Source organism: Maylandia zebra, unplaced genomic scaffold (assembly GCF_041146795.1).
Source record: "Maylandia zebra isolate NMK-2024a unplaced genomic scaffold, Mzebra_GT3a scaffold11, whole genome shotgun sequence".
In the NCBI taxonomy this organism is placed as follows: domain Eukaryota; kingdom Metazoa; phylum Chordata; class Actinopteri; order Cichliformes; family Cichlidae; genus Maylandia; species Maylandia zebra.
The window spans coordinates 6,915,439-6,939,578 of NW_027490041.1; the positions used below are offsets into that span (position 1 = coordinate 6,915,439).

The window sequence follows — 24,140 nt, forward strand, 5'->3', positions numbered from 1 at the left end:
CGTCAACACTGTCAGATAAAAGAACGGCTGCTGCATTTGTTCTCCCACAAATAAGTTTGGTGATGAGTAAAAGAATTACAGATGATGTGGCAGTTTATACTGGGAGCTGGTAGTGATGTTACTGGCTTGAACTGGGTGGAGGACGCACTAATATGCAGGTATGTGGTTTGCTGGGACTCTAGCAGCGTGCTAGTGAGCACAGGTGATATGTCTTCAGACTCTAGGCAACATATTGTTTTTGATATACTTCATTTACTGTATAGAATCAAACACAGAGGGATAGAAGTGGATTTCTTATGGCTCCCTGTGAATATCGGTGTTGATGCAATGAACAGGACGATAAGTTTAAAAAGGTGCAGCAAGAAGAAGTCGTGCAGGTTTGACTATAAAATACAGTGAAAGTGAGGTGAAGAGTATAATGAAGGTAAAGATGAAGGACGAGTGGCAGGCACACTGGGACAGAGACGGGAAAGGCAGATATTATTATACAGAAAACAGTCGTGTAGAAGAAGCTGCAGCAGAGACCAGGATGGAATCTGGAGAGTCAGAGTTGGTCACACAGGCTTGAATAGCACACTTAAAAAGGTAAACACGACACAGGAAGTGTGACTTCTGTGGACCAGAGGAGACGTTTGACGGGTTGTTAGCGTCGTCAGGATGCTGGATGGAAACGCTGTGCCTGATAGGATGATTACAGGCTGGACTTTGTCTTCCTGTTACAGATGGATCCAGGCCCTGGATGACTGCTGGACACACATGACCCACACTAGGCTGCCTTCATCCATCCTTTCCTCCTTCACTGAGACTCAGAGTCAGCATGTATGTATTTATCAGGGATTTGAATCCTTTCATTACAGAGTGAAGTTAAAGTAGACGTGTGAACACACTAATAAACACAAAGGGACACAACTACTACTCCATGATGGAAAGCTGAAGTATTACACAGCTTTATGAACCTCCTGTTATCCTGGTAGACGAGTACAGCAATAAATCTTTTACTTGAACATCTTCTGGCTCCAATAAGCTTTGAAATGTGACCATGAAGTTAGAGACACACTGACTGAAACCCACAGCTGTGACTGTGGATCACATCCACACACAGTGTAGCTGCTGTCTCTGTGTGAGCCTTTGCACTGCTGCTCGCAGCACCGTTATATCACTCAGCGCTCGCTGCTGTTATTGAATCCACTTTTTACTGTCCGTGCAATCAAGCTCCTCTGCAGAGCTAGAAAATATCTTCGAACCAGTTTATGTGTTAGGGGATCCTTTGCAGCTGTGACTGTTGCCTCTGTTTTTGTCCTTTGGTTCCTGGGAGCCTTTTACATTTCCATCAGCAACAAATATCTGAACAGGCTTTATTGTAGGAAATACAGGAGTAAATAGTTGTCATTATTTATTAGATGTTGTTAAAGATGATCAGATGCTTGTTTAGTTTAATGCTGTGGCTTCAGTCAGCATCACTGTGCTGTATAGTTTTATTTTTCTGATCCTTCTGTTAAAGTTGCTGAATAAAAGCTGGTTGGTCTGCACCTCACCTCTGCCTCGAGCCTCCTTCTTTAAAGCAGCAGAGGCTCTTCATTCAGGTATCACAGCTCGAGTTGTTCTGCAGGAGACCCAGAGTACTGTCCTTGGTCCATAATGACATTAACTTTGATTCATGTCAACACGAAGCCTGAACGTCTGTGATGAACACACTATCAGCATCACTGACATATTTCATCATTTAAAAACACTTCCTGTCACTGTGGTGGTTACAGTGACATCATGCAGTTTGTGCTTTGACCTCCAGAGGGCGACAAATCAGCACAGACAGAGAGCTCCATTCAAACTTTGCTGCCATCAGGAATAATTCTTCAAATATAATCATCAGTGTTTGAGCAGTTATGATATCAGGGACAATCTAGACATGTGTGACAATACTGAACATGTCACATGACACACCTCAAACATCATGTGATCCACTCTCAGTCTGCACTTTCATTCATGACTTCATGAATTTATGATCAGTTTACTCCTGAAATATTCAAATGCTGCAGGGTGAAGAACAACAAAGTGCTGACACATGTTTGTGTTTCAAACAAGAAAACCAGCAGAAATAAATCATCTTTGGACAACATGACAGAGATTAGTGAGTTTCCAACTTGCACTTGAATGCAGCACAGACAGATTCTGATGTTCGTGGTTGTAAACGTGTCCTCAAACGCCGCTCTGACTCTTTCCTTCCTGCTCAAAGTTCCTCTTTTCTGAACTTGGTGTTTGTGCCTGACGCTGATCGTCTCCGTGTGGAGCTCCGTGTGAAGGTAACGTTAGCAGTGTGTAATGTTTCCTGGCTAACATCAGCTGTGTGCAGCTCAGTTCCAGCACAAATCTGCCGCTCCATAGTTCACGGTAACGGACTCATGAGGTCGACCGTTAAACGCTCTCCCGCCATTTTGTCTGTGTGCGCGGATGTGTACGTTTTTGTTACCACTGTCATCTCATCAATAGCCTATTTGTAAAAGATCTCTGTTCATAGTTTAGTTGGATTTTAAAACTCTGTAGTTGGACAGTTTTATTTTGGACTGATGCTAAAATTCTTGCTGATTGTTTCTGTCGAGGTTTTGTACTTGACATCCCCCATTTTGGATGTGATAAGCTGTAGAGAGTGCGTCCAAAAAGAGAAACCAGAAAGAGAACCTGTTTTATTAATAACCTCTTGCAAATAGAAGAATATGAAAAAAAACAACAACAAATAGGATAAAACCTTTAAATTACTTGAATTTTTAAAATCACCATCATCTGTTAACACAAATTTGATCATTTCAAATTTTTGTTTTCATTTTCTCTTCCCAGTTACTTCTTTCTCATTCTCTTCATTCTCCTTGTCACCTTACGTCTCACTCCTTAACTGAAGTTATAGTTCTAACATAAGAAGTCCCACCAACGTCCTTTATTTAATCTCTGTGTTGTCACAGTTATTATCATCAGATCAGACATGAGACCCAGACAACAACATAAGTTTACAAGCTAACATCATGTCAGCTAACATTAGACGATAGCATCATAAACTTTAAATTACTTTGCCTCTGATCAACAGTTTGATTACATTCTCACATCACAGGTTTATTTGCTAAGTGTGAGTCCGCCCACATTAGATCCACTTTTCAGCAGGTGGAATAATTTGTAGTATATAGGTAATACATCAACAATGCTGCCGTGGCTAAGTTAGGAATATTTATAATGTCATTTCCAAAACTTGCATATGATCTGCTGTTACGTCCCCTGGCTAGTCTAGGGGGTTGAAGGGACGAACATAAATGTGGATAGAGAAGGAGGAGCCAAGATGGTAAATTTACAAGGTTTATTTAATACTGGTGATGGTACGTGGGTTCAGACCGAGGTGTAACGTCAGGGAGAGCCAAGGCCAACATAACAAACAAAACATCCCTGACGTAGAAATAAAAGAAACTTACCTAACTCCAAAGAAACAAAATATACAACCTATAACCATAACCTACCTAACAACACATAAACAGGAGAAAACAGGGTGTCAAAACAAAAGGCAGCTCTCCCCTACAAGCAGTCTGAACATGAAACAATAATGCTCACACAAAATACAAAGGCATGCAAGCCTGCACAAGTATGGCAACCAAAATGGCCAGAGGGCCCAGAAGCACAGCTCCACAGGCCTTAAATAGTGCTCTGCTGATTACCAATCAGCCAGACTCTGCGCAACATCCAATCAGGACAGAGGAGGTGGAGCCTGGACAAAACAAAGGGTTAATAGGGAGAAGAGACATCCTCCTGGGGGATGTAACACCCCCACCCAGAAAAACAAACGTATAAGTTTGTTAACCTTACACCATCACATTCTTGAGAGGGCATCGGCCACAATATTTTCACATCCTCTTTTATGCTTTATTTCAATGTTGTAGTTTTGTGAAATTAAAGCCCACCTCATCAGTCGCTGATTGTTGTTATACATACGAGAGAGGAACACGAGAGGATTGTGATCAGTGAAGACCTCTACAGGTTGGGAAGTAGATCCCACATACACGTCAAAATGCTGAAGAGCCAGAAGCATGGCCAGAGTCTCCTTTTCAATTGTCGAGTACCGCCTTTGATGAGTATCGAACTTCTTGCCAAAGAAGCAGACAGGATGACTCACTCCTTGTCCATCATCCTGAAGAAGAACAGCTCCAGCCCCCACCCCACTGGCATCCACTTCAAGCTTGAAAGGTTTAGAAAAGTCTGGAGTGACAAGAACAGGTGAACTCGACAGAAGACCTTTTGCACATTCAAAAGCATGTTGACACTCAGGACTCCAAATGAATGGTACCTTCGGGCTGCACAGGTTTGTCAGTGGTGTTACAACTTCAGAAAAATTCCTACAGAAACTAGAGATGGCATGATACCACTTTTTTATGTCCGATACCGATACCGATATCATAAATTTGGATATCTGCCGATACCGATATGAATCCGATATAGTGTTTTTTAATCAACAAAACTGTTTTTTAAAATATCTTGCTGCATTTTGCAAGTCTGCAAGTTCATACTCAAGTTTAAAACAACTACACTAAAGCTATTCTGTTATACCTGTATACAAAAAAAATATTTCATAGTTCAGCAATACTGATCAATCTAATAAACTTAAACCTACACCATCCTCCCTATTCTGGTATTTTAAAGAGTACTTAGCGTAAATATTAAGCAACCTAACTAATAGGGTTCCAACTCCCAGCAACAACAAAAATAAATAAATAAAAAATAGGGAACCACCCCTCACGCTCCACCTCATGATGCTTAATCGACGTAATCAACCTTAATTTGATGCAGTGTGAAAAAAAAAATGCACAGAAATCAATTATTTTTCAAGAAATATTAAATAGATTCAACATCTTTCTTCAACAAAATTGCAGACTGCACAGATGGTACCTTCCCAAAGTAAAAAGTACTATAGCTTATGTTGAATTTTCCCAATTCTTTGAATCTTTGGGCTGAAGGAAGGACAATACTCGGTGTATATATGTTCAATCAACAATCATTTATTTCGATACAATTCACAATAAGAGCATTACAACGTCCGGACGGGAGAGATGCCTGCAGAGGTTCGACAGCATGTCTCAAAATGGTGGAAACTTTCACAGACTTTTATAGCTAATCCCAGCCCCCCTCTCTGTCATAAAAGCTGCATCTTCACATGTTTTTCTAATTCTTAGTGAGCCTGGCTCCTGACCTTGCCTCCCTGTCTTTCTGTGTGAAATTGGAAGGGGGTAAAGAATGTGGTTTTATCTCTTCTGCCCAGACACCTAGTCTCCCTCTTATGGCCTTCTTCACATGATTCAGCAATAAAACATTCTCAAGAAAACAGTGTCAGACATTCACAGCTGATCAAGGATACAGAGTAATGCACATTTTGTCTAATGAACTACAAATGATTATGTTTCTTTTATTCAAGAGTATAATAGAGACTAAACTACATACATAGCACACCATTAGAACTAAAGGATAATATATGGCCTGCAGCTGTTAAGCTAATTTACTACATTGACTACTGGTCATAAAATGGCACATGTTTAACTACTAGTCTTTAACACTTACTAGGGTATATATATTAGACTTAATAGTCACTATATACAGTAATTAACTTCTATTCATTTTACATCAAATTAAAACTTTGGGTGTCAGATAATTATTTATTAAAAGCTAGACATTTTAAATGAGAATAAGAAAGAAAAGTCTGTCTTTGTGCCCCCTTTTCCCTGTTCATGCCCTATCGGCCCCCCTGGCTAAACTTTGCTAGATCCGCCCCTGCACAGTTACCAGCCGTCAGCTACGTAGAAAAAGATCCTGGTGTAGAAAGTAATATTAAATAAATTGTAACAACAGCTTATCAAGCTTAAACGTGCTGCTGTTGTTCAGCCGCTGGTTTCCTCTTTCTGGTGCAAAGTGGGCCAAAAACAAACAAGAGAGACGGACTCGCGACAGAAAAGCCGATCAGCTGATCAGTTTCACGATTGAAGTAGCAGCCGGAGAGCGAGAGGCAGTCGCTCGTTAAGCTTAACGCAGGAATGCTTTACAAACATTCAGAGATGGACTTACACACTTGCTTTACTTCTCTCAGGATAACTTTGTCGGAGATGAAATGCCGGGTTGCTAGCGAAGCTCCACATGCTATCCAGACCACCGACATGTCCCGCATGCCACAGCCGCTCTATCACGTGATGCATACTGCTCGACGTGCTAACTTTCTGAGGTGAGTTACGGCGTGTTGCAAGTTTTGTGAGGTGCTTTCCTGATATTTAATGGATCGGATTACATTTTTTATTTTTCTCCGATATCCGATCCAGTAATTTAGGTCAGTATCGGACCGATACCGATACGTAATATCGGATCGGTCCATCTCTAACAGAAACACCTGTAGTAACCAACCATCCCCAGAAATCTGCGCAGCTCACGGCGTGTTGTTGGCACAGGACAGTTGAGGATGGCATTAACCTTTGCACTGATAGGGCGAACCTTGCCCTGTCCAACTTCCTTTCCAAGGTAGGTCACTGTAGCCTTACCAAACTCGCATTTAGCCAAGTTGAGGGTCAAGGAAGCATCAGCTAAACGCTTGAACACAGTAGTTAAAGTGTCGACATGCTCTGACCAGTTGGAAGAATAGATGACCACATCATCAAGATAAACATTACAATTCGCCACACCAGATAATACAGTTGACATTAACCTCTGAAAGGTAGCAGGAGCATTTCTCATTCCAAATGCCATAACTGTATATTGTAAAAAGTGATCAGGTGTTACGAAAGCTGAGATTTCTGATGCTCTTTCTGTCAGAGGTACTTGCCAATAACCTTTAAGAAGGTCAAGCTTACTCACATAAGCAGCAGATCCGACGCTGTCAATACAGTCCTCAACACGGGGCAGTGGGAAGGAATCAGGTACGGTTACTGCATTTACCTTGCGGAAATCTGTGCAAAAGCGAGGTGTTCCATCTGATTTTGGCGTAACCAGGCACGGAGAACTCCATGGACTATAGCTTGGGATGGCCAATCCATGCTTCAGAAGGTAGTCTACTTCTGTGTTCATCATTTCCCTTTTTGCCATATTCACACGGTAAGCATGCTGCTTAATAGGCACGGCATTCCCAACATCAATGTCGTGCTCTATTACAGTAGTACAGAAGGCATGTCCCCAAAGAGTGTTAGATGAATGGTGACGAGCCTTTCAATGTCTAACTGTTGCTCACGGGTCAAGTGAGACAGATATATAGACAACTGGGACAGTACCTCAGAATTAAGCATTCTGGCATTCTGGCAGCTGGCATCACAAAGTTTGAGCCCGTCTTCATCTAAACTTGACCTCAATCCTGAGGAAGAGTTCAACGCGAGAGTTTCTGGAGATGAGATTGGCTCGGACGGAGATGCCACAGACTTATCTGCAGGACCACAGAGAGAGTCAGCTCTAGAATGAAAAGATTTGAGCATATTGAGATGGCACAAGCGTGTTTTACGCTTCCTGTCTGGGGTTTTAATCACATAGTCAGTGTCATTTACTTTCTTATCCACCTGGTATGGTCCACAGAAGCGGGCAGACAATGCAGAGCTAGCAGTTGGTAGAAGAACCAAAACCTTGTCACCTGGATTGAAAGATCGAGGAACGGCTTTCTTATCATACCAACTCTTCATCTTCCCCTGAGCAGAGGAGAGGGCTTCTGCAGCTGCCAACCTGGCCTTATGGAGGCGCTCTCTGAACTGTGAAACATAATCCAGAACATTAGTTTTCACAACATGGTCTGTTGACAAGAACTGTTCTTTCAACAATTTCAAAGGTCCCCGGACAGAATGACCAAACACTAGTTCATTTGGGCTAAACCCAAGGGACTCTTGCTTAGCTTCGCGCATGGCAAACACCATCAGAGGTACTCCCTCATCCCACTCTTTTGCAGTATCCAAGCAGTATTTCTGCAATGTTGCCTTGAGTGTCTGATGCCAGCGCTCCAATGCTCCTTGAGACTCAGGATGGTATGCACTTGACACAACATGCTTAATCCCCAGAGTCTGCATGACCTGCTTGAAAAGTTTAGACAGAAAGTTAGTTCCTTGGTCTGTCTGGACTACTTTCGGTAAACCAAAAGTAGTGAAGAACTTTGTTAAAACTTTAATCACCAAAGGTGCAGTTATTCTTCTGAGTGGGACAGCTTCTGGAAAACGAGTCGAAGTACACATTGCAGTCAGTAAAAACTGATTACCATTCTTTGTCTTGGGCAATGGACCAACACAGTCCACAATGACACGTTCAAAAGGTTCACCAAGTACTGGTATAGGATGAAGAGGAGCTATAGGAACTGTCTGGTTTGGCTTTCCTGCAATCTGACATGTTTTACAAGTGCGGCAAAACTCAACTATATCAGCCTTCAATCCTGGCGAAAAGAAATGGTTGAGTATCTTGTTGTACGTTTTTGTAACTCCCAAATGACCAGACAGAGGGTGCTCATGTGCAAGGGAGACTACGTAGTGACGATACTCAAGAGGCACAACAATCTGATAAGTAGTGCTCCAGTCACAGTCATCAGAACAGCTTTCCTCTACGTCCGCTGTTAGACTTGGGTGGGCAGTCCACTTGCGCATCAAGACCCCATCTTCCAAGAAATAAGAAGCCTTTTTATTTCCTGTTTCAGAAAGAGAAGTAAAGCATTTAGTCAATGAGGGATCAGACTTCTGAGCAGCAACAAGGCTTTCACGTGTGACCGGCAAGTCTAACTGTGGGAGATGTAGATCTTTCCACTTCTCAGTAGTATCCTTTGAACCACTTTTAAGATCAATCGGGGTTTGCAAATCATCTGTAGCCAGAGCCTGAGCCAACGAAGAGTCTGACAAAACAATTTCTGCAGCTTTACGTCTTGCTTGAGCCCTGGTGAGAACACAAGCAGGAAAAACAGATGGGAAACATGTTGCTAGGTCGTTGCTCTTCAAGTTTGATTCTGGATCATTTGTTACTTCGGGAACAGGTTGCACTTTTCCACCAGCAATATCATTTCCCAAAATGAACTGCACCCCTTTTATGGGAAGTGAGGGGCGTACTGCCACAGAGAAGATGCCATTAACCAACTTTGACTTGATGTGTACATAATGCAAAGGAGCTTCGACATAGCCCATTTCAACTCCTTGAATCAGAATACTACCATGACAAGAGGAATGGTCACTCAGGGGTAATACATCAGATAAAATCACAGATCTTGACCCTCCCGTATCTCGGAGTATTCGAATGGGTTTTTCATCCTCAGGCTTCCCAGTCAATGACACAGTGCCATCTAAGAGGAAGGGTTTGAAGCAGGGATCAACTCCTTCACTTTGGTCCCTTCTCTCAGCACGGATGGTTTTAATTAAGCCTACTCCTTTTGGTGACTGGTTCTTGCGCTTCAAAGCGGGACATTCAACAACAACATGACCAAGTTTATGACAATAGAAACATTCCCTTTCAGTCCTTGGAGCAAAAGTCTGTCGTGGGCTTGAAGGATCCTTTCGTGGGGGAGGTTCTCTGGTGGTAACTTCACGTTTCTGCACAAAAACAGTTTTATGAGTCAGCACAAATTCATCAGCTATCACAGCTGCTTCTTTCAAAGTGGAAACCTTCTGTTCATTAAGGTGTACGACAATGCGTTCTGGCAGGCCATTTTTGAACTCTTCCAGCAGTATCAGTTCACGTAAGGAGTTGTAGTCAGGAACTTTACTTGCTGTTATCCATCTATCAAAAAGAGTAGCTTTTTTCACGAGCAAACTCTACAAAAGTCTGATTTGCTGTTCTTTTGTGATTGCGAAAGCGTTGCCTATACGCTTCGGGAACAAGTTCATAAGCAGCAAGGATAGCAGACTTCACTACATCATATTTCAAACTTTCTTCCAAAGACAAAGCAGAACAGACTTCTTGTGCTTTGCCTACCAATTTGCACTGAAGAAGCAATGGCCAAACTTCTCTCGGCCAGTGCAATGGGGCAGCAACACGTTCAAACACATTGAAATATGTATCAACTTCTGATTCACGAAATGGAGGTACCAACACAATGTTTTTACTCACATTGAAACCACCTGGGTTTACAGGGGAGGAGGTTGTTTCACCAACAGATGAATTTGCAGAACTAGGTTGAGTAGTAGTACTTCTTGAAGTCTGTGCTTGTAACTCCAACTGACGCAGTCTGACCTCCCTTTCAATCTGCAACTCCAGCTCCAACCTTTTCAGCTTTAACACCTTTTCTGTCTCTGCTTCCAACTCCAACCTGCGAAGTTCCAACTCTGCCTGACAAGCTTGGGCTTTATCCTGAGCCTCAAATTGTAATTTAGCCAAACGTACCTTGAGTAATACTTCTTGTCTTGAACGAGGAGAAGATGGAGTAGCAAAAGAAGGTGAGCCATTAGTGCTTAAATTTTCCACCGTTTGTTGCTCCACAGCAGCAGGGTTTTGCCCTTCGTCCTTTAACACAGCAGGCTTCACTCCTTCATTAGGGGTCCTGTCAAGAGGAACTGGCAAACGAGGTGATTTAGAAACAGGAAGCAGGCCTTCTTCCACAAGTTTGTTTGAAACAGCAGTTTTCAAGTCCTCTTTCACCATTTGCCTTGATACATTTAACTCAAAGTGTGCTGCTATAGCAAACAAATCACGTTTTCTACATACATTTAGCTCCTCCCAAGAAGGATTACTCAAAAATTCACTCAAAGCGAAAACACCAGTTGCCATACTAACTACCTCTGCCAAATACACCAGCAGAAACAAACAACTCCAAACCTTCACCATCCACAAATGGATTAACCAGGACTTTTATCCCGGACGAGCCGCCAATTTATGTTAAGTCCCCTGGCTAGTCTAGGGGGTTGAAGGGACGAACATAAATGTGGATAGAGAAGGAGGAGCCAAGATGGTAATTTTAAAAGGTTTATTTAATACTGGTGATGGTACGTGGGTTCAGACTGAGGTGTAACGTCAGGGAGAGCCAAGGCCAACATAACAAACAAAACATCCCTGACGTAGAAATAAAAGAAACTTACCTAACTCCAAAGAAACAAAATATACAACCTATAACCATAACCTACCTAACAACACATAAACAGGAGAAAACAGGGTGTCAAAACAAAAGGCAGCTCTCCCCTACAAGCAGTCTGAACATGAAACAATAATGCTCACACAAAATACAAAGGCATGCAAGCCTGCACAAGTATGGCAACCAAAATGGCCAGAGGGCCCAGAAGCACAGCTCCACAGGCCTTAAATAGTGCTCTGCTGATTACCAATCAGCCAGACTCTGCGCAACATCCAATCAGGACAGAGGAGGTGGAGCCTGGACAAAACAAAGGGTTAATAGGGAGAAGAGACATCCTCCTGGGGGATGTAACATCTGCAATTTGTAGCAGATCTACTGACTGTCACAGAGCAGCTGGAGCAGTCTCGAATGCAGGTCAGTCCACTGCTGCCCCCTGTGGCCAAGTGCCATAGCTACTGCTGGATGAACTCGTGACACATCTGCACCTGTTTCTATGAACACATTGAGTCTGAGTGGCTGCACTTACACTGGTGCATTCAAACATATTGAAAGATGGCAGCAATGTGGATTGTCAAGACTCAAACCAACCGTTGAGCAAAGACAGCAGCATCACTTGTTTCTGTTTGTTATACAGCCAGATTTACTCGTGACACACATGTGCAGCTGCTTTATCACCTATTCTGAATTTGTTTCAAGCACAATACATTTGTTACACATGTTGGGATATTGTGTTTGTTATAAATGTTATATACCTGTGTGGTATGTGACTTGTGTTGCCATGACGCCAGGTCTCTCTTGGAAATGAGATTTTTAATCTCAATGAGATTTTTTTTTACCTGGATAAATAAAGGACTAATTTGTAACTTTCAGTGTTTTCCGGTCTTCCAAAGGAAAAAAAACCTTCAACTACATGACATGCAGTTGTGTATTTGTTTTCACCTTATCATACACTTGAAGTTTTACAAATCACCACTTCTTTAGTGAATATCATTTCAGTCTCAGACAATCTCGTTTCTCTTACAGAGGTTGAATGCACCTTCTGTGGATGGCGGTACCACACAGTGTGCGTGGACTTCCCCTGCACAGAAGGCAACTACAAATGCTGTGAATGCTAAATAAAGAGAAACAAATGATCCCTGTTGTCTTTGCTTGATGATTGGTTTGAGTCTTGACAATCCACATTGCTGGCGTTGCATCTTTCAATGCCAGCAATGGCAGGTATCAGTGCTCAAAGCTTTTGTGTTTGTTTCCAACAAGTTGCCCACCTCGGGAAACAAAAATGTGTTCTTTTACTTGTCAGATGAACATATGAGACACTTTGACTCTTCAGTGCAGTGTGGAGCCTAACAAAGATCTGTTTTGTGTCCCAGCTGATCAGCAGGAGGAGGAGAGTCTGACGGAGCAGCAGAGGAACATTTTCAGCTACTTGGACTCAGCTCAGCCACTACAGAGGAAACAATGAGCTCAACACAGAAGGTGACAGACAGAGCAGGACCATATGACCAAAGATATTTATCACCATATACATTTGAACATTTGCCATAACGATGTAGCTGACGATAGAATTGACACCAGACAAAATACTTTACAGCTGCACAACTTTATTAAAAAGCCATCAATGTATTTTCACTGAAACAAGCAGCTGTTGTTTATGTGCATTAAAGTTATATAAAAATGTAACAGTGCAAATGCAAATTCCTCGCTGACAGTTTAACCAAAAGGCGTTTCCAGTGGAAACTGGCCGACACATCCTGAGCATAACCATGTATAATATCCACTAAACTTCAGAAGAGGTTATACAGTCGTGGCCAAAAGGTTTGAGAATTGCATAAATATTGGAACCTGGAGAAGTTGCTGCTTAAGTTTTTATAATAGCATTTTGCCTGCACTCCAGAATGTTATGAGGAGTGATCAGATGAACTGCATCGTCCTTCTTTGCCATGAAAACGAACTTAATCCCCAAAAAGCCTTACCGCTGCATTTCATTGCTGTCATCAAAGGACCTGCTGAGACCATTTCAGTGATCGTCTTCTTAACTCAGGTGAGAATGTTGGCGAGCACGAGGCTGGAGATCATCATGGCTGTATCCCGATTCACGTTCTGCAGCTTTAAAGTCCTCAAGGGCCGCGTACTCAAAGGCCGCTAAGGCCGAAGTGCGAGGCTCTTAGGCTCGTGAAATGGGACGTCTAGCCTCCGTCGCGCTGCCCAGGTTGCCTAGCAACCATGATACTAACAGCTGGAAACGTTTCATACAGCTTTGTTTGACAGAAATGAAGGAGAACATATTTAGTTCATTTGTTTCTACATGAGCTCTGTGTGATTTGATGAGTATCTGAGGCTGAGACCACAGGACTGTGAAACATGATTGTTGGGCTTCATTTCTGTGCTGAACAGTCGTTTAAGATTAGCTGTAAATAACAATTAGCTGATGTTGTTCATGAGACTAAAGTCATCTCACTGTGGCAATGTAAATATAATATGGCCAATATTATAGTTATCATATTAATCACTTCACTCACAGACAAGTATCTGTGACAGTGTGTATACAGATGTATCATATATAAGAGACAAATGTTGTTCATTTAATATGTTGGTACTAAATTTGGCTCAGTGCTTACATATATGTGTAAAAAGCAAATGTAGGAGCTGTGATAACTGTGTCTGATAGAATGAAGAGTAGACTGATATATGAAATATTCCTTTATTGGGTGAGAAAATCAGACCATGTCATAACTGCTGTAAGTCACACAGAATAGATATCAGAGCCTTAAACAGGCTGACTTCTGCTAAATGGGTCAAACTGGGCAGAAAGTCTACAAACACATAACATCCTTATAGAATATGATGTAACACTATAGATCAACTTACCTCAGAATATATTAAATTCAATTTTATTTATAAGGTTATAGGTTTTATAGGTTTTATGGAGATGCCATCCTTGTGTTTTAGTGGCAAATAAATTTGGCAGTCATCGGCATAACAATGAAATGAGATCCCATGCCTTCTAAGGATAGAACCCAGAGGCAATAGATACAGTGAAAAGAGCAGTGGCCCTAAAATTGAGCCCTGTGGGACGCTGCATGACAGAGGAGCAGAAGACGATTCGTAACCGAGAAGGCTGACAGAGAAATATTATTATTATTATTATTGATTGCTTATATTTGAACAATTGTGAAACCTCACTGTGGATGTAAGAGTGAAATTATGTGGATATCTTGAATCCACTTTATTGTGTAATATTTTATGTGAGTATTTGACGGAAGACGAGCAACATCTGTTGTGGAAGCTAACGGGGTTCCTTTAGAATAAACAAACATAGGATTTATTATCACTGAATAATTCTGTATAAATCTATACAAATTATAGAAATATGTCATAGGAAACAACAAAATAATCTAAATTATAAAATAATGTGTGTGTGTGTGTGTGTGTGTGTGTGTGTGTGTGTGTGTGTGTGTGTGTGTGTGTGTGTGTGTGTGTGTGTGTACAATCAGGAGGGATGGGCATGATTTTAGTGTTTGAACAGTCATGAATAGGGATGGGTATCGTTTAGGTTTTATCCGATACCGGTGCCAAGTCGGTACTTTTGAAACGGTGCCGGTGCTCAAACGGTGCTCAAACCGGTGCTCAAACCGGTGCTTAAAGAATGGAGAACACAAAATTGGTCCAAAAACCTCCATGTTCAGCTGGTTTTATGTAAAAAGATAACAATGTTAGCCTTTTCTGCAGCTATGGGGCATATATGGTATCACTCTTAGCTGGAAGCAGTGCTTAAACAATGGAAAAAACACAAACTTTGTCCAAAAACCTCTCATGTTTAGCTGTTTCCCTCTTTTTCTTTGGTCATTTTAGCCTTTTTGGCCAGGGTGAAGGGAGCATCTGCCATCAAACAAGAAGACAGCCGCATGTAGCTATGATGATGTTTGCTAGTTCACCTTACATGCATTAATGTAATAACGTGGTTAGCCTCCTCAACGTAAATTACACGCGAACAACAGAGAAGAACGGCTGCTGCTGCCATCAAATACGGCGCATTTCTCGGCTTTTAAAAAAAAACACGCTATGCATCGCCAGGTGTTTCATCGGATTTGAGGTGTTACCTCCTTTGACAGTATCACAGTATCAGCTTAAAGCACTTGTTGCAGGCTGCTGAGTTTGCATATTTTGCTGTGAAGTACAGCCAGACTTTTGACCGCTTCGCCTTGGGCATTTTTAATCTGGAGCTCTGCTCTAAAAGAACGTACGTACCTGGCCCCGCCTACTATCCTCGGAAACGTAAAATGATTGGCTAGAAGTGTATCACAGCTCAGGAAAAAAAAAGCACCGAAATAAAGCACCGAAATGTGCGCTGCTTTTCGGTCTGGTTACTACCGTTTATGTCAGAACCGGTGCCATCATGGCACCGGACACCGGTACCCATCCCTAGTCATGAATTATCTTTAACAGCAGGTTGGATGTAATGTGTTAGAACTACCAGCAGGTGGGGATAAGAGACCTTTAAGGTGTTTGGTGCCACGCTCCACCTTCAGGTTTAAAACTAGTGTTAATGGAGTTTGAAGGTTGAGTTTGTTCCACGACTGCATTTCACTCACTGCCTCTGTTTGTATCTCTGTCACTGCAGGACCAACATGGAGCCAGAAGTCAGCGCTCTCAGGAGGCCGACAAACCTCACAGAAGAAAGGGAGAGAAAAAACACACCTGTGACGAGTGTGGGAAGGGTTTTACTGTGAGGGCTTCACTAAAACGGCATCAGGTCATCCACACTGGAGAGAGACCGTTCAGCTGTGACTTGTGTGGAAAGTCTTTTTCCTTGAAGGGTCACCTAAAAACACACCAACTCATCCACAGTGGAGTTAAAGCGTACAGCTGTGATCAGTGTGGCAGAGCTTTTACTCACAGTAGCCACTTACAGAGTCATCTAGTTACCCACTCTGGAATTAAGGCATACAGCTGTGATCAGTGTGGCAGAGCTTTTACTCACAGTAGCAACTTACAGAGTCATCTAGTTACCCACTCTGGAATTAAGGCATACAGCTGTGACGAGTGTGGCAGAGCTTTTACTCGCAGTAGCCACTTACAGAGTCATCTAGTTACCCACTCTGGAATTAAGGCATACAGCTGTGACGAGTGTGGGATGGAGTTTACTCTGAAGGCTTCACTAAAACAGCATCAGGTCATCCACACTGGAGAGAGACCGTTCAGCTGTGACTTGTGTGGAAAGTCTTTTTCCTTGAAGGGTTCCCTAAAAAGACACCAACTCATCCACAGTGGAGTTAAAGCGTACAGCTGTGATCAGTGTGGCAAACAGTTTACAACAGACGCACACTTACAACAACACATGTTTACCCACACTGTGGAGAGACCTTATCGATGTGACCTGTGTGAGAAGACTTTTAAAGCTCCACATCACCTGAGACGACACCAACAGATCCACACCAGAAAGAGACTCTACAAGTGCAGCTACTGTGAGGTATGTATTTATATTGTTATCTTGTCATTTTAGCCTGACTGTTTGGAACAACTCTGCTCATTAAACTGTGTTAGCATGTTAGCAATTCTACTGCATGGAAAAGCAGCTCTGAGTGATTATTCAGATTTTCCTTTCAGTTATGATTTTAGTATTACTGTAGTATTATGGTGGTAGTATTGTAGTTATTGCAGCCCAGTAAACTGAGTGTGTTAACTGAAACAGTCAAATGTAGTTGGACGTTTGCAGAGATGCTCTTTATTTCAGGCGACGTTCAGGATACAAATGTTGAAGGACTGACTTACACTGTCTTTGTGTCTTTGTTTAGAAGCAGAGCGACACAGATGGATCCAGTTCTCAACCCTGTCATCACTGTGGTGGTGGGAAAGACTTTCATTGTGACCTCTGTGGAAAAACTTTCAGTCAGCAAAATACCCTAAAAGTACATCAACGTAGACACACTGGAGACAAACTGAAATACTGCAAAGAATGTGGGAGAAGCTTCACCACAACAAATCACTTAAAACAACATGAACTGATTCACAGTGGGGTTAAAAAGCACCTCTGTGATCAGTGTGGGTCATCCTTCACCACTGCAGGTCAGCTTAAATCACACAAACAAGTCCACACAGGAGAGAAACCACACAAGTGCAGACACTGTGAGAGAAGCTTCTCACAGTCAGGTCATCGTAACATTCATGAACGTACACACATGGAAGGAAACTACAGCTGTGACCAGTGTGACAAGAGCTTCAGGAATCTCAGTTCATACTCTGCACACAAACGATCCCACGTTACTAATAAACTGTTTCACTGTTACCAATGTGCCCAAACATTCACCTCATTGTCTGCTCTGTGCAAACATCAGCGCGATCACTCAGGGCTGAAATCACTCCCATCACTGGATCACAGTGAATCTGAAGACACAGAAAGATCCTCTGGTTTCTGTGTCAGACTCAAAAAGCTTGAGATCAGGCTCCACAGAGTTCAGATAGAATCATTTAAACTTGTGTTGAACTGAACTGGTTGCTGGGCTGAACTTCTACATAATACAGATCTACATGGGATCTTCTTTTCTGTTTTTTACTGAGTCAGTTTTGTCCTTTTTTCTCTGTCCTGGTTTTGCTCATCTGTAAATGATTGAAACTCAGTCAAATAGTTCATTGTTCTCCAGCAAAACGTTTTGGAAACTCATGTTTAACCTTTAAAACTCTGACATGTTTTAGCACACAAGGCTTCATCGGGGAGTTCACTCATGATTGGACCATGAGAACAAAGGTTTTTAGTTCTTTCAAAGAGAGTCTTGGAGATGTTTGATGTTTCTGTTTTTCTGAAACCACCTGAAAGAAAAACTATTTTTCTTGCTTTATGTAGTGTGGAAGTTTTTAATGTTTCTTCATCTGTGATGTTCTTGAATGTGTTCACGTGAAGATGGTACAAATAAACTGTCCTTTCAGCTTTAGCTCCTAATTTATTCATTATTTATGGATGTAGCACAGCAGCCGTCTCTTGATTAACACATGGAGGGCTCGGGATCTAATGGTGTCGTCTCCCTAATTTGCCCACTCAGTAAATCTCACTCATGGCCAAGAAATTGAAATAAACCTTGTTTCCCTGCTGGATAGTGATCCACTGTAACTCTGCTCCTCCTTCCTGTTTAGGATTTCTGTGGCTGAAGTAAAATTCCCTCCATCCATCACTTATCCCAGCTAACCCAAAGTGAAATAAAGTTTTGCTGGTCTTAAAAAAGCATTACAATAATGGGCATTACCAATGCAAACTGAATGATACAGAAGATGAAAGAAGAGACTTTGATCAGTTAATAAAGCTCATGATCTGGATTCATTGTGGCTGCTACACAGATACTTCTGGGTCACTTCTCTCAGTTAGGAACCTTCCTCACCAAACTGACTGTTGGACCACACCCCTGGTTTCATGAGAAATTGTTTCAGCCATAATTTCTCTTCCTGTATTTCAGAGTAAAGACTGAAGTGACAAATGGAAGCATGTTTAAAAAACACAATGTGAGAGAGACGTTGAGGTCCTTAGAAGTTACCCTGGGTTTTTCTGTCACCCTGCTAGATGTTACACACCTTGTTATTGGACTGATTTCTACTGCTGGACTACTCCTGCGGAGAGTAACAATACTCTTACTAATTAGCTCCCTTTCACACCTTTGGGGATATTTATTTTTGTGTTTGCAGCGCTGTGAGCCAGAACAGCGAGAGAAAAATCTGCAACAGCGACGAGCCGAATGCTTACGTGAATCGCAGCAGCTGCACATGTGCTACGCTGAATTAGAGGATATCTTTGCTCTGGATTTCTATTTCTACTTTTTCATTTCTATATGATTCTTCTTGCATCTAAACAAAGATGATTCAATTTGCTAAATGTTGATGGCTCTTCGTGCTCAGGTGTAAATGAGACGTAATGTTTGCTCTTGGTTTGGTTCTCCTGTACAGAACCTTGCAGTACAACAGAAACCTAAAAACATTATTTGTAGTTGTTATTCTTAGTTGTTCTGCTGCCTAAATACCACAGGGTCTGATTATGAAGTTATTGAGCTGCACATACGTTACGACCTGCTTAAGTTCGAGGTCACATCGTCTGTAGAGCAGCTGGAACATAATGAAGTCTACAAGGTTAAAGTTTTCTGTTGGGTCTGTGTTTCCACAAGCCCCGCTAATTCTAGAGACTTATTCATCATGAAGAAAACAAGACAGTCGATCGATCGATTACTTGCGCAAGGGAGGCCTCTCATCTGTGTCTAGCACGACAATGACCCCGATGATGGCCTCCTCTCGCTTCCTTTTATTGACAAACTTCAAACAATAGTTTACAAGACACCTCCCCTTGCAACCCCCTTTGGTTACAAAGACAAGTCACTGTATGTAAATGTATACCGTATTTTCACGACCATAAGGCGCACTTAAAAGTCTTAGATTTTCTTCAAAAAGTACGGCGCGCCCTATAACGCAGTGCGCCCTGTGTGTTGTAAGGAGGACGTAGTAGAGAACACCATGAGAACGCTAAAGGGTGAAGTGTGTGCGTTGACTTTATCGCACATACCTGTATAAAAGAACAGGTATCTGCGTTATGCAGAACATCGTTGTTTTAACAACCCTGAAAATGGCAAAGAGACACGCTTACGAAGCACAGTTTAAACTGAAGGCCATCAGCTACGCGGAGGAACATGGAAATCGAGCAGCGGCGAGAGAATTTAAGGTTAATGAATCGATGGTTCGCAAGTAGAGGAAGCTGGAAAACAAGCTCCGGCAGGTCAAGAAAACGCAGCTGAGTTTCCACGGACATAAGGCGAGGTGGCCCGAGTTGGAGGAAAGACTCGAGCGGTGGATCATCGAGCAAAGAACGAGCGGGAGAAGCGTTTCGACGGTCACCATTCGGCTAAAAGCAGTTTCACTAGCTGAAGAGATGAACATTGAACATTTCCAAGGAGGTCCGTCTTGGTGCTTTCGTTTTATGAAACGGTGCCATTTTTCCATCCGGACCAGGACTACGGTAGCGCAGCAACTTCCAGCGGATTATAAGGAAAAGCTGGCCATCTTCCGCTCCTACTGCAGCAAACACATCGGCGACAAACACATCCAGGCCAGCCACATCACAAACATGGACGAGGTGCCGCTCACTTTTGACATCCCGGTGAGTCACACTGTGGAGAAGAAGGGGACCAGCACGGTAGCGATACGCACAACGGGGTATGAAAAGTCTTTTTTTACTGTTGTGCTTGGCTGCCATGCTAATGGACAGAAACTGCCGCCTATGGTGATTTTTAAGCGAAAGACTTTGCCTAAAGAGAAGTTTCCAGCAGGAATCATCATTAAGGCAAATGAAAAGGGCTGGATGGATGAGGAAATGATGAAAGAGTGGCTGAGGGAGGTGTATGTAAGGAGACCAGGTGGTTTTTTCCACGCATCACCATCGCTCTTAATCTGTGACTCTATGCGTGCCCACCTCACAGCCGATGTGAAAAAACTAGTGAAACAAATGAACTGTGAGCTTGCTGTCATTCCGGGAGGCCTGACAAAGGAACTCCAACCGCTGGACATCGGTGTTCAAAGTAAGGCTGCGAGCGGCCTGGGAGCAATGGATGACTGATGGAGACCACAGTTTCACCAAGAGTGGAAGGCAGCGCCGGGCGAGTTACGCCACAATTTGCCAATGGATTGTAGATGCTTGGGCTAACATGTCTGCTGGCACTGTTGTTCGAGCTTTCGCAAAAGCCGGCATCGTTTCCGAGGAGCCGCACGGCACGAAAAGTGACTCTGACAGTGAAGAAAGTGAACCTGGCATGTTTGATGGAGATTTAGCGCAGCTGTTCAATTCAGACACAGAGGATGAGGACTTCGATGGGTTTGATGATAAAAATGTGAGTACCAAACTTTGTTTTGCTCCTGCTTTATTTTTAAATACGCACACTTGTATGCTTGTGTGTTGTTGATGATGACGATTACCGGTAATAGAAATGTGAGTAAGGTACCGAACTCAGGTTTGCTCCCGCTTTATTTTTAAATACGCATATGGTACTTCTATGCGCCCTATAATCCAGTGCGCCTTATGTGTGTGTTAAATACAGTAAAGGCACACATAACTGAGACTGCGCCTTTTAGTACAGTGCGTCTTATGGTCGTGAAAATACGGTATATGTGTGAACTTCTGTAAGAATGTGTGTGTGTGTGTTATGTGAGAATTTGTGTGTGTGTGTGTGTGTGTGTGTGTGTGTGTGAATCAACCTTCCATTCAGGTTCAGAGCAGTTGAAAAGTTGGCAGTGTTCCCGGATGTGTTGCTAAGGCAACCAAACAAACGGTCTCGCTCTCAGTGATGCTATAGGGCCACAGTCCAGAAGAACGTGTAGCCAGTGGCATCACAAGCATAACCATTGGTCTCGTTGTTTATGTGAGCGGTTGTGTTCTTAAACTGCCACCAGTAGTTGTTGAAAACCCATGCTGGTACTGGGTGTGGTTTGCTCTGTTCCAGTGCGCTCCCTGTCATCCCACTCAGGGTCCACAGGCACAAGAAGATGCACAGCACATTCCCAGCCATTCTGATGAGTACCTGTGGCTCAGTTGGTTTCTTCACCGGATTGAGACGAGGGGCCCTGGAGGCTCCCCCCCCCCCCCCCCCCCTTTGTACCCTGTCTTCCTGGCACTTACTCCGAGCTGGCCTGGATGTGTGTCACCTTCTTGCAGTGCGCTTGATGTATCCAAATGTTTCTTCCGGCAATCTTCACTACTGTGGTCGTCGTCAGCAGCATCCGATATGGACCTTCCCATCGTGGACTGGACCAGCACTTCCTCTCCATGGCCTTATCAACATCCAATCTCCAGACTTCAGACTCTGCTCCTGCAGAGAAACAGAATCATCTGGCAGATCATTTGTTCTCATGACTACTTTACTTTTAAACATTTCAAGCATCTAATCTGCTAATATGCTCTCTCTTCTGCTCTTCTATCATCACTACAGAAGACTGGAACTCTAAATGCTCTAACATGTGTAATCTCAAAGAGTCAGACCATTCTCTGTTGGAGTAATCCTCATGTACTTATTCTATACAGTCTAACCATGTCCTGCCTGTCTTCCTAAATCTTAACTTTACTGTTCCATTAGTTCTCTCTGCCTGCAAAAAGTTTTTTTTTTAAAGTATTTAATAATCCTAAAGTATAAACTAATTCTAGAGTGAGTATAACGACTGCTCATCTCCCTCCTGTTGAGACATGGTATAGCCCATGGCTCAAAATAGCAGCAGTCTTATACAAATTATTAGGCAGTACTGGTTTATCACACAGATAATAAACACCATCCTGCAAGCTCGCTCCTTCTGTAAGTCACAACTGTTTTCCTGCAGTAGGTGAGTGGGCCTATATGTCTGCTGATGTTGTACTGCTAAAATGTTAACACCATGTTTAACTACTGCTGCCTCCTTTGTGATCATATCTGCAAAAACTTTCCCTAATGCAACTGGATCTTTCCCTCACATGTGTGCTGCACATTTACAAAACGGCAATTCTACTGGGTAATAACACTGCCTCCAGCAGATTTTGCAAGAGTTTGGTGTGTCCTGCAGGTTTCCCTGTCGAAGTTGTCACACCTCGTCTCACTCACTGCACTACAAAGAAATGTACAGTAGCAAATGCATACTGCCTATCAGTGTATATTGTCTCTCTACAGCTTTACACGCTTCCGTTAAAGCTAGCATCTCTGCTGCTCAAGCAAACATGAAACATGCTAGTTGTCCTACACAGATAACTCTCTCTCACTGTCTGCTACAGTAAAACCTGTTCTAGTCTGTCCCTCTGCTGTTGTAAAACTCAAACCATCAGCAAACCAAACCTTTCCCTCAACGAGTGGCACATCTATTAAGTCATCCCTCGGCTTACACTTCTTCTCCTCGCGCTCTCTACACTCATGAGAAGTGCCCTCCTCCGTTGGCAAAAAGGGTTTGACAGATTCAGAATTGTGCACCACTTTATGGTAATATGTGTGGTTGTGAGAGTAACAGTAACATTAAAGACAAGTGTCATGTAGGTGACAGAAATGTAAGTTTAGTCTGCAGTAGTAAACATCTACCTCGTGTGGAACTAACAATGTCAAAAGGTGAAATAAACTATTGAAACATTGTACAGCTTAAGCTGCTGCACATACTGATCTCACGCATGGAGGTAAAGCACGAGCAACTAGAGCTAATCTTTTAGGATAGTAAGTTACTGGCTTCACTTGTGGAAAAAGTGCTGTTAGTTATTTTACAGTCACCTGGCATTTGTGCTGTTCACAGAACCACAAGTCCATCGTTGGACCTCCTCTGCGCTGTCACTTTTTGGAGCTTGGCACGCTCCCTCAGGTTCCATTTTCCAACGCTGCTGAAGATTTAAGGCAGAGCACGTCGTACACCTTAGTTGTCTTCCTTAACGTCAACGTCGAAACTCTTTCATCTTATTTAAGATTTGCTGTGCAAAGTCTCCTCGTGACGATCCTTTGGAAGCCCAGTAGCACAGCTCTCTGTGCTGAAGGTGATCTCTGATCCTCCTGAAGACTCTCTCCAGGCCTCAGCTTCCATCTTATGGGCGATCCTCTCAGTCACTCCTTCTCGTCATGGCACCTCACAACATCTACAAATTGAAAAATGACACTGCTCTCGCCACACGGCTTTTGCCACGTGTCAACTCCCCAATGAGACATGTACAAGAATGTTGCACAGTCTCCCTAAAACAATCTCCAGGGTTTGTCCCTTGGAGCAGCTTCACTCCAAGCTGTAACCCTGTGTAAAAACATTAGTCAGCACTTAAATGTTCAGCTTGTTTAGCTCCCAGCTACTGTATCCTAGAAGACAAAGTCTTAAATTTAAAACAACTTCACATTTGCAACCAACTGTAGATCATAAGAGTAATAAAGTATTCAGCATCACAGAGACAAGGATCATTGCAGGTTTATTCTAAACTCATTAAACTCCTACTTTTCCCATAATTTGTTCCAAATTATTTAACATCTCAACGTCATTCCACATTGTAATCAGTGACTTCCCTTAAGTTTGTCACTCACCATGAGCCCAACAGTGTGGTCAGATAATGAGCTCTATGTAACTATTCTGTAACCACTGCACATCTGTTCAATTGTCACTTGTCTGTCTGTGCTGAATCCTT

General features: G+C 42.6%; 1 protein-coding gene across 1 annotated transcript in view; it reads left to right on the top strand.

The window, feature by feature from the left end:
• Positions 1-1,948: 1,948 nt before the first annotated feature.
• LOC143416097 (protein NLRC3-like) overlaps positions 1,949-24,140 on the top strand; it is a 128,796-nt gene continuing 106,604 nt past the window's right edge. Inside the window, exon 1 of the mRNA XM_076881477.1 lies at positions 1,949-2,300. The gene's annotated coding sequence lies outside the window, so the exon portion shown is untranslated. The remainder of the gene's footprint in view (positions 2,301-24,140) is intronic.